This window comes from Colobus angolensis, unplaced genomic scaffold, assembly GCF_000951035.1.
Source record: "Colobus angolensis palliatus isolate OR3802 unplaced genomic scaffold, Cang.pa_1.0 Scaffold140, whole genome shotgun sequence".
NCBI classification, from domain to species: domain Eukaryota; kingdom Metazoa; phylum Chordata; class Mammalia; order Primates; family Cercopithecidae; genus Colobus; species Colobus angolensis.
In genome coordinates this window covers 2,241,737-2,249,434 of record NW_012114489.1, presented here as the reverse complement: position 1 = coordinate 2,249,434, position 7,698 = coordinate 2,241,737, and the positions used below count along the sequence as shown (strand labels likewise).

Sequence of the window (7,698 nt, the reverse complement as noted above, 5' to 3'; positions counted from 1 at the left end):
ATATATATATATATATATATAAACACATACAGGCTATTATACCTTCTTTAAAGAGAGCAATGGGTGTATGAGAATATGTTTAAATTCACGTATTGCTGCATTTGCCACCAAGGACCTAAACTCACTATTGTCATAAACTAAAGTTGTGTGTATACGTTATGCGTATTTACATTTAAGCAGATTGAAGTTGAATTTCCGTTGACCATCTCATTGCGGTGTACCTTTCTGGAAATCATGTTTTGGTTATTTTCAAATGTATTATTCTATTGGAGATAGATCATACCAAATGATAAGAATATATATATATATGTGTGTGTGTGCATATATATACATATGTGTGTATATACACATACACACACAAAAAAAAATTAGCTGGGCATGGTGGCACGCGCCTGTAGTCCCAGCTACTCAGGAGGCTGAGGTGGGAGGATCACATAAGCCTGGGAGGTCAAGGTTACAGTGAGCCAAGATAATGCCACTGCACTCCAGCCTGGGTTACAGAGTGAGACCCTGTCTCAAAACAACAACAACAACAAAAAACTTAGAAGAATGTCCTAGAAGTAAAATCAAGAAATAGTCTTCATATAAATATTTTATAAGCAGTACTTCATGGTCACTATTCTTGAGTATCATTCGATATGATCTATCTCCAATAGAACAACACATTTGAAAATAATCAAAACATGATTGCCAGAAAGGTACACCGCAATGAGATGGTCAACGGAAATTCAGCTTCAATGTGCTTAAATGTAAATACGCATAACGTACACACACAACTTTAGTTTATGACAATAGTGAGTCTAGGTCCTTGGTGGCAAATGCAGCAATACGTGAATTTAAACATATTCTCATACACCCATTGCTCTCATTAATGAAGGTATAATAGCCTGTATGTGTTAAAAAAATGAACAAATGAAAGAGAGACACAGGGGGATAAAAAGAGAAAAAAAAAAAGATACATATGATTTCCAATAGTAGAGACTCAGGGGATATACAACAAACATCACATTTATTTATTTATTTATTTATTTTTATTTTATTTTATTTTATTTTATTTTTTATTTATTTATTTTGAAACAGAGTCTCTGTCATCCAGGCTGGAGTGCAGTGGCACGATCTTGGTTCATTCTGCCTCCTGGGTTCAAGCGATTCTCCTGCCTCAGCCTCCCAAGAAGCTGGGATTACAGACGCCGGCCACCACACCCAGCTAATTTTTGTATTTTTAGTAGAGATGGGGTTTCACCATGTTGGTCAGGCTGGTCTCAAATTCCTGACCTCAAGTGATCCACCCACCTCAGCCTCCCAAAGTGCTGGGATTATAGGCGTGAGCCACCATGCCCAGTCAAACATCACATTTTTTAAAACTTTACCAAGTAGCCAAGAAAGTAAGTGTCCTGTTATTCACAGGACCTGGAAAATAAAGCTGCAAAAAATGGTGTCTTCAAATAACAGACTCTGGATTTGAATAAATACCAACCAAAAGCATAATCCTCATATAATGTAGCCTTACATTACACGTCACTTATGGGCACTGACTGCTATCTCTAGCTCAACAAAAAGTGTAGCAAAGACTAATGAAAAGTTAGCACCCAATACAATTTAATTTATCACAAAATTAGGGTTTTTCAATGTTGAGTCCATTAGTGAAACTCTGAAGGAATGTTCTCTCTGCTCTAGGCCCAGCTGGCCTATCTGGCATAGTGGAAGACCAACTAGAGGGGAGCAGGACCGAGGCCCAGAAAAGAAGGCTCATTGAGCTTGTTTGTAATACCTGCAACTAGCCTTTTCATTTCCCCTTTGTCCTTTTAGTTCCCTTTCTGGTGTTCCTCTGCTAGATATATCTATTTTCCTTTTGGATGGACATTGTTTTATTCAGTTCAGCAAACAGTGAATCACAACTACATTAGACTCTAGGCAGGTATTGGAGATGCAAATATGAAAAAGTCAAGGGTTCCAGAAATTTACAGTCTTGTGGCAAAGTGGACAAGTAAACAGGTGGGTATTTTTAAATGTAGTAATAATAATGCAGCTACCATTTACTAAGTGATTATGGTAAGTACTACTTAATACAACAACCCTGTGAGGCAGATGGTACAATATTCTCTACATTTTACAGTAGAGCAAACTGAAGTTTAGAGAGGTTGAGTAACTTATCTGGAGTCACACAATTCACATCTCAAGCTATGCTGGTCCCAGTCAGGGCTCGTCAACTTCTGGAATTTGGAGCATGGGGTTTAAATTGGTAGAGGCAACTGTGATTTTTGAAAAATCAAAAAATAGTGTAACTATCTAAACATGCTTTCTTTTCATGGAAAACAAATGAATGTGTTCATGACTCAGGCAGGCATAATTAGTATTGCAAACAAGTCTAGGTGGTGGTGATTCTGACCACTATAACTTTTAACATTCACAGCCATCCCTTGTGTAATTTACACCCGTTATACCAAGACAGAACTCAGAGTCTGATATCTTTGAAATGATACTTCTGCAAAGTTCTGTCGCAATCTCCATCAGCTCCAAAAACTGTGTTTACGTAATCAAAATTCTTACACAGAACATCAAGATGAATCTAATATCTCAAAAGCCAACATTAAAAAACAAAAATACAGTGACAATTTATCGACTTAACTTCTGACTTATTGAGAATCAATACCATCCACATCCCAAATTACGTGCAAAGAAAAGCCTGAAAATGGCAGCCCCAAACCTTTGTCATTTACAAACATAAAAATTATAAAATTTAATCAGCTTGTTTCAAATGCAAAGTTCAAGAATCCCAAACTCTGGGTCACTGAAAGCAGTTGTTGTTTTGGTCTATTTTTGACATCATTAATCACCAAACTACATTCTAATATATCTTCAGTTTCAAAACCAAACAAGTCACTTAAAAATGCACTTGTTGATAAATTATACTTTTTCTTACATAAATTGAAATGAAGGTCATTTATGAGAAAAAAGCAAAAGCTTGTTTATGTACACTGTAAGATGACAATGTTGAACCCTCTAATGCAATCTTTAATAAACTGATACAGAAAAATGAGAGGATGAGAGTCAGAAATGACTGGCAAACATCACTGTGCACTGATCTCTGCCATGGGAACAAAGGAAAGATACCTCACTCGGGTTAAGAGAAAGAGAAGGGCACTTACGTAAAGGGACAAATGAAGGGAGACACAAAATGGTGTGATGGTAAGAGAATGCATGGTTCAATATTGCTGGAATGTGAGGGTAAAGTGTGGCAAAGGACGTGGCAGGAAATGCAGCCGACTGCGAAGCAGAAGCCAGGTCACAAAGGGCCTTGTGCACAGGCAGAGGGGCTCAGACTTTATCCTTGCAGGCCAAGGGTTTCTCAGTCTGGTCAGGTGTCAAAATCTCTTATGGAATTTAAAAACAAAGCATCCAGTCCAGCAGCTCTACAGAATCAGAATCTGCAGCACTCGGACCTGCTATATAGAGACAGATTTAGGGGCGCCCTGCCTCTCAGACTCTGATGGGAGGCTGGAGAACATCTGCTGCAGGACTGAGAGACTTTCACACAGAGCAGTGACTAAGTCAGGTGCCCATTTCTGCTGGCCTTGGAAAGGTAGATCCAACGAGATCAAAGCACAGAGCTGACTTGCGTCTACTGCAGTAATGCAGGTGACAGATGGCGAGGCCTTGAATCAGGATGGAGGTAGTACAACTGGAGGAGTGGGCTGGACTTGAGGCCTATCTTGGGACTGAAATGAGTAGAACTTGGTGTCTGACTGAAAACCCAACATGACAAAGAAGCCAAGGATAACTGGGTTTTTAAAATTTAGGTGACTGAGTGACTGGGGTAAGAAATGTGAGAAATGAGGAAAAGAATCTCTCTTCCTGCATGTTTGATTAACTTAAGGTCCCAAGGATAACGTCCTGAAAAGCCCTCAGAACCAGTGATTGTCGCTATTGCTTTGTGCTCACGGCACCCTTTGCTTGCTTCTCTCGGAATACATGATTCACTGTGTGGCCACTGTCTGGTTTTTCTCCCCGTCTTTCCCATTGACACAGCAGAACCTGTATTTTCATTACTCAGTCTTTTAAGACCCAGTCTGGTGATGGTAGATGATCAGAATATTGATGAATCAACAATTCACTGAATGAATGAGATGTGCAGCCAGCTGCTTAATATTCAAGTCTGAAAGTAGAAGGCTGACACAGTTTGGGGAGCCCTCAACTGTGTTAACTAAGCTTTGTCATCATGCAGTGAGAATCTGCAGTGTGAGGACAGAGTCCCGGGGAATGCCATAGTTGAAAGGGAGGGGCAAGAATAGTTCATAAAGAAACCAGAGAAGTGAAAGCTGGAGAGGGTGGTAGAAGGGTATGAAGGAAGCTAGGGAGTTAAAAGATGCAGGAAGCCTAGTAAGTAAGGCCCATGGCAATAATGCAGCACCACACAAGAAGGAACGTGGAGAAGGAATGTCCACTGTAGTAGCGAGAGGTCGCTAATGTTCTTGGTTAAAATCAGTGGAGTGAAGGCTGTGAGGGGTCAGACTAGAGTGGGCTGAGGAGTCAATGGAACATGTGAATTTCTTCAAGTCTAGTTTGAAAAAGGCAAACAGAAGGACAATAACTAGAATGGGTTGCAGAGTCAAGGACTTTTCCATTTATTATTAGTAGATAAAAATACTCAAGCATGCTCGGTCTGTGGGAGAAAACAGAATAGAAAGTGAGAGACTGAAGCCAGAGGATATGATGAAATTTGGGGATCCAGATCTCAGAGGAAACGGGATAAATGAAACTAGGGGCAAAGATGAAGGAATTTTCCTTAAATAGAAGGAGAAACACGCTATCCTTCTGAGACTTGAATGATAATGTAGCTATGCTGTGTTTAGGGACGCAGGGAAGGTGATAATGCAGAAAGTTGTAGTTTATGGCTGGTGGCTTCAATCACAGGTATGAAACAGGAGGCAAGAACTTGGGTAATCAGTGAGAAAACAACAGACTGGGTTAAGAGCTTGAGAAACTAGAGAAAATGAGTGATCCAGGACAAGCTTAATGATATGAAGGTTCAAATAGTCCAACTGGTTAAAGTCTTTGCAGTTAAAAAACAACTACAGGTTCTCTAAACACTGGACATAACTATCTAAATTAAAGTATCTTGATTATGCTTTATAAAAATGGTTTGTAGGGAGAAAGAGTCAGCATTAATGTTCTTACTTCTGGACTGGTATGTACTTACCCGTTTTCAAAGCTATTTTTATGACATACCTGGCTAACTGGGCCAAGGTTATTTTCTTAAAGGTGGTTTGGAATTTCAAACCGAGGTAGCAATGGAGGGATACAGTTATCACCAAACTAGGAAGAAATTTGTAACATCTTCAGATAATTCAACTCAAAACAGTTTGATGTTGTTGATAAAGCTGGCCTCTTTTGACAAGGCTTGTCAAAACTGATTCCAGCAAGTACTGGAAAATCCAATGTCCCTATGTTTACAAATAACAGTGCCAGGCTTGTTGTTTTTGCATGTCAGTTTGTCTGTACCCTTCAGGTTAAACCTTTGATGACTAGAAAATCCAATCATTTTAGAGCTTGCAAAATGTCATGGTTTTACCTGTAACTTGGAGTAAAAGACCTTTGTTTGCTTTCACAAATGTGTGGGAAAACACATTCCAAATATATGAGCTTACCTGGTAGCAAAGCTATTCTATTACATAAGTATAATTCACCTTCAGATTTTCACCTTGAACATTTATCCCACTAAATCTATAAAATTATTCTGAATATGAAATGTTACAGGAATGATTTATCTTTTAAAGACACTTTGATGGTCCTGTTAAGTACTCAAAATTTCACTATGATTTTAAAGCTACCATTATTAAAAATGAATTTCTAAAAACAGACAAAGAAGGCTTCGATAAAACTGAGTCATCCTACCTATGATTCCTGCATAAGCGCCTTCTCCTAATGTAGCAATGAAGAACTAGAGCTTTAGAATAAGGCCTCTCCAAACTAGAAGAGCATAATTTCTGGAAATTAAGACTACTTCTAATAATAACTACCATTTGCATGGCATTTTGCAATTTCCTTAGCATTTCTACATTTTTTTAATTACATTTGATTCTCATCTTTTCCATATAAAGAAATACAGGCTCTGAAATGGCATGTGATTTGCCCAAAGTCAGTAAGCTACTAAGTGAGAGATGGAAGAGAAAGTGAGGTGCCTGTCTTTAGAACTCAGACCTTTATCTTCATCTTCTGAAAGAAATGAAAATGTGCTCAAAATCCTGCCACTGGGAACCATCAGCAGAATTTACAGATCATTAGACATTTCTCCACGCATACTACAAATAAAAGAATGGAAGAAAGAACAGAGAATTTTTTGTGAAAATGAGATGTTGTAACATGCTCTTTTTAAACAAAAGTTACAACATGAGAATTTAAACTCAAAACAATTTTAACTCCAAAGTCAATCCCATTCCCTAGCCCACGATCTCAATTCCCTTACCCTACCCCTTCTTTTGTTTCATCACACAGGCTTGGCACAATCACACACTTTACAATTTGCCTCTTTGCCTGTGCACCAGCACCTATGTAGCTAAATATGGCTGGAAACACACAAAAACACAAACACACCCAGCGGATGGTTTCACTTTAAATTCATAACCCTGAACCTGAAGTGAGCCCTTTCTGCTACTTTCTGTCCTCTCCTCTTTTCCCTATTCTCCTCACCCCTCAAATCTCTAATATCACCTCCCCATCCTCTCTCTCAGTGGCTGACCTTACTTCTTACTTCACCTAGAAATCAACCAGAAGAGAAGATTCATTACTGCATCTAATCCACCTACCAGCAACAAAGCCCACATGCGCTGTCTTCAGCCTGTTCCCACAAACCATTTGTGTTCCTACCTAATGCCCATCCCCTCTTTTTGAAGCCCCTTCTTCACTGCTTGAGCACCACTCCCCTCTCTTTCCCTGCATCCTCTACTGGATCATTCTCATCAGGATACAAACAAGCCATTCTTTCTCTCCTGCTTAAAATGAGCAAAACCTCCTTTTTTTTCTTTTTCAGATGGAGTTTTGCTCTTGTTGCTGAGGCTGGAGTGCAATGGTGTGTCTCAGCTCACTGCAACTGCCACCTCCTGGGTTCAAGCGATTCTCCTGCCTCAGCCTCCCAAGTAGCTGGGATTATAGGCGTGCGCCACCACACCTGGCTAATTTTTGTATTTTTAGTAGAGACGGGGTTTCACCGTGTTAGCCAGGATGATCTTGATTTCCTAATCCGCCCGCCTCGGCCTCCCAAAATGCTGGGTTACAGGCGTGAGCCACTGCCCCCGGCAAAAGTTCTTTTACAAATATAATCTCTAACTTGATTCACATAAAATTGGATTTTACCTAGACAAGTAAAAGATTCAGTAAATGTATTTCTAAAGACTTCTAAAAACAGAAGATATTAAAGCAAAAAATACCATACATAGAGAAAACTCCTGGTAGCCTAGAAAACTGTAATACAAAAGAATATACTTATAGCCTTTGTTAAGCCATAAGGTGAAAGCACTCCTATATTAAAGACATTCTTCTAATTCTAAAACCTTCAAAGAACCGGCCAGGTACAGTGGCTCATGCCTGTAATCCCAGCACTTTGGGAGGCCAAGGTGGGTGGATCACTTGAGGCCAGGAGTTTGAGACCAGGCTGGGCACTATGGCAAGACCCCCATCTCTACCGGAAAAAAAAAAAAA

General features: G+C 39.5%; 1 protein-coding gene across 2 annotated transcripts in view; it reads right to left on the bottom strand.

Moving 5' to 3' along the window:
* Positions 1-7,698, bottom strand: part of ZFX (zinc finger protein, X-linked) — a 68,854-nt gene that overhangs the window by 9,453 nt on the left and 51,703 nt on the right. The window lies entirely within an intron of this gene.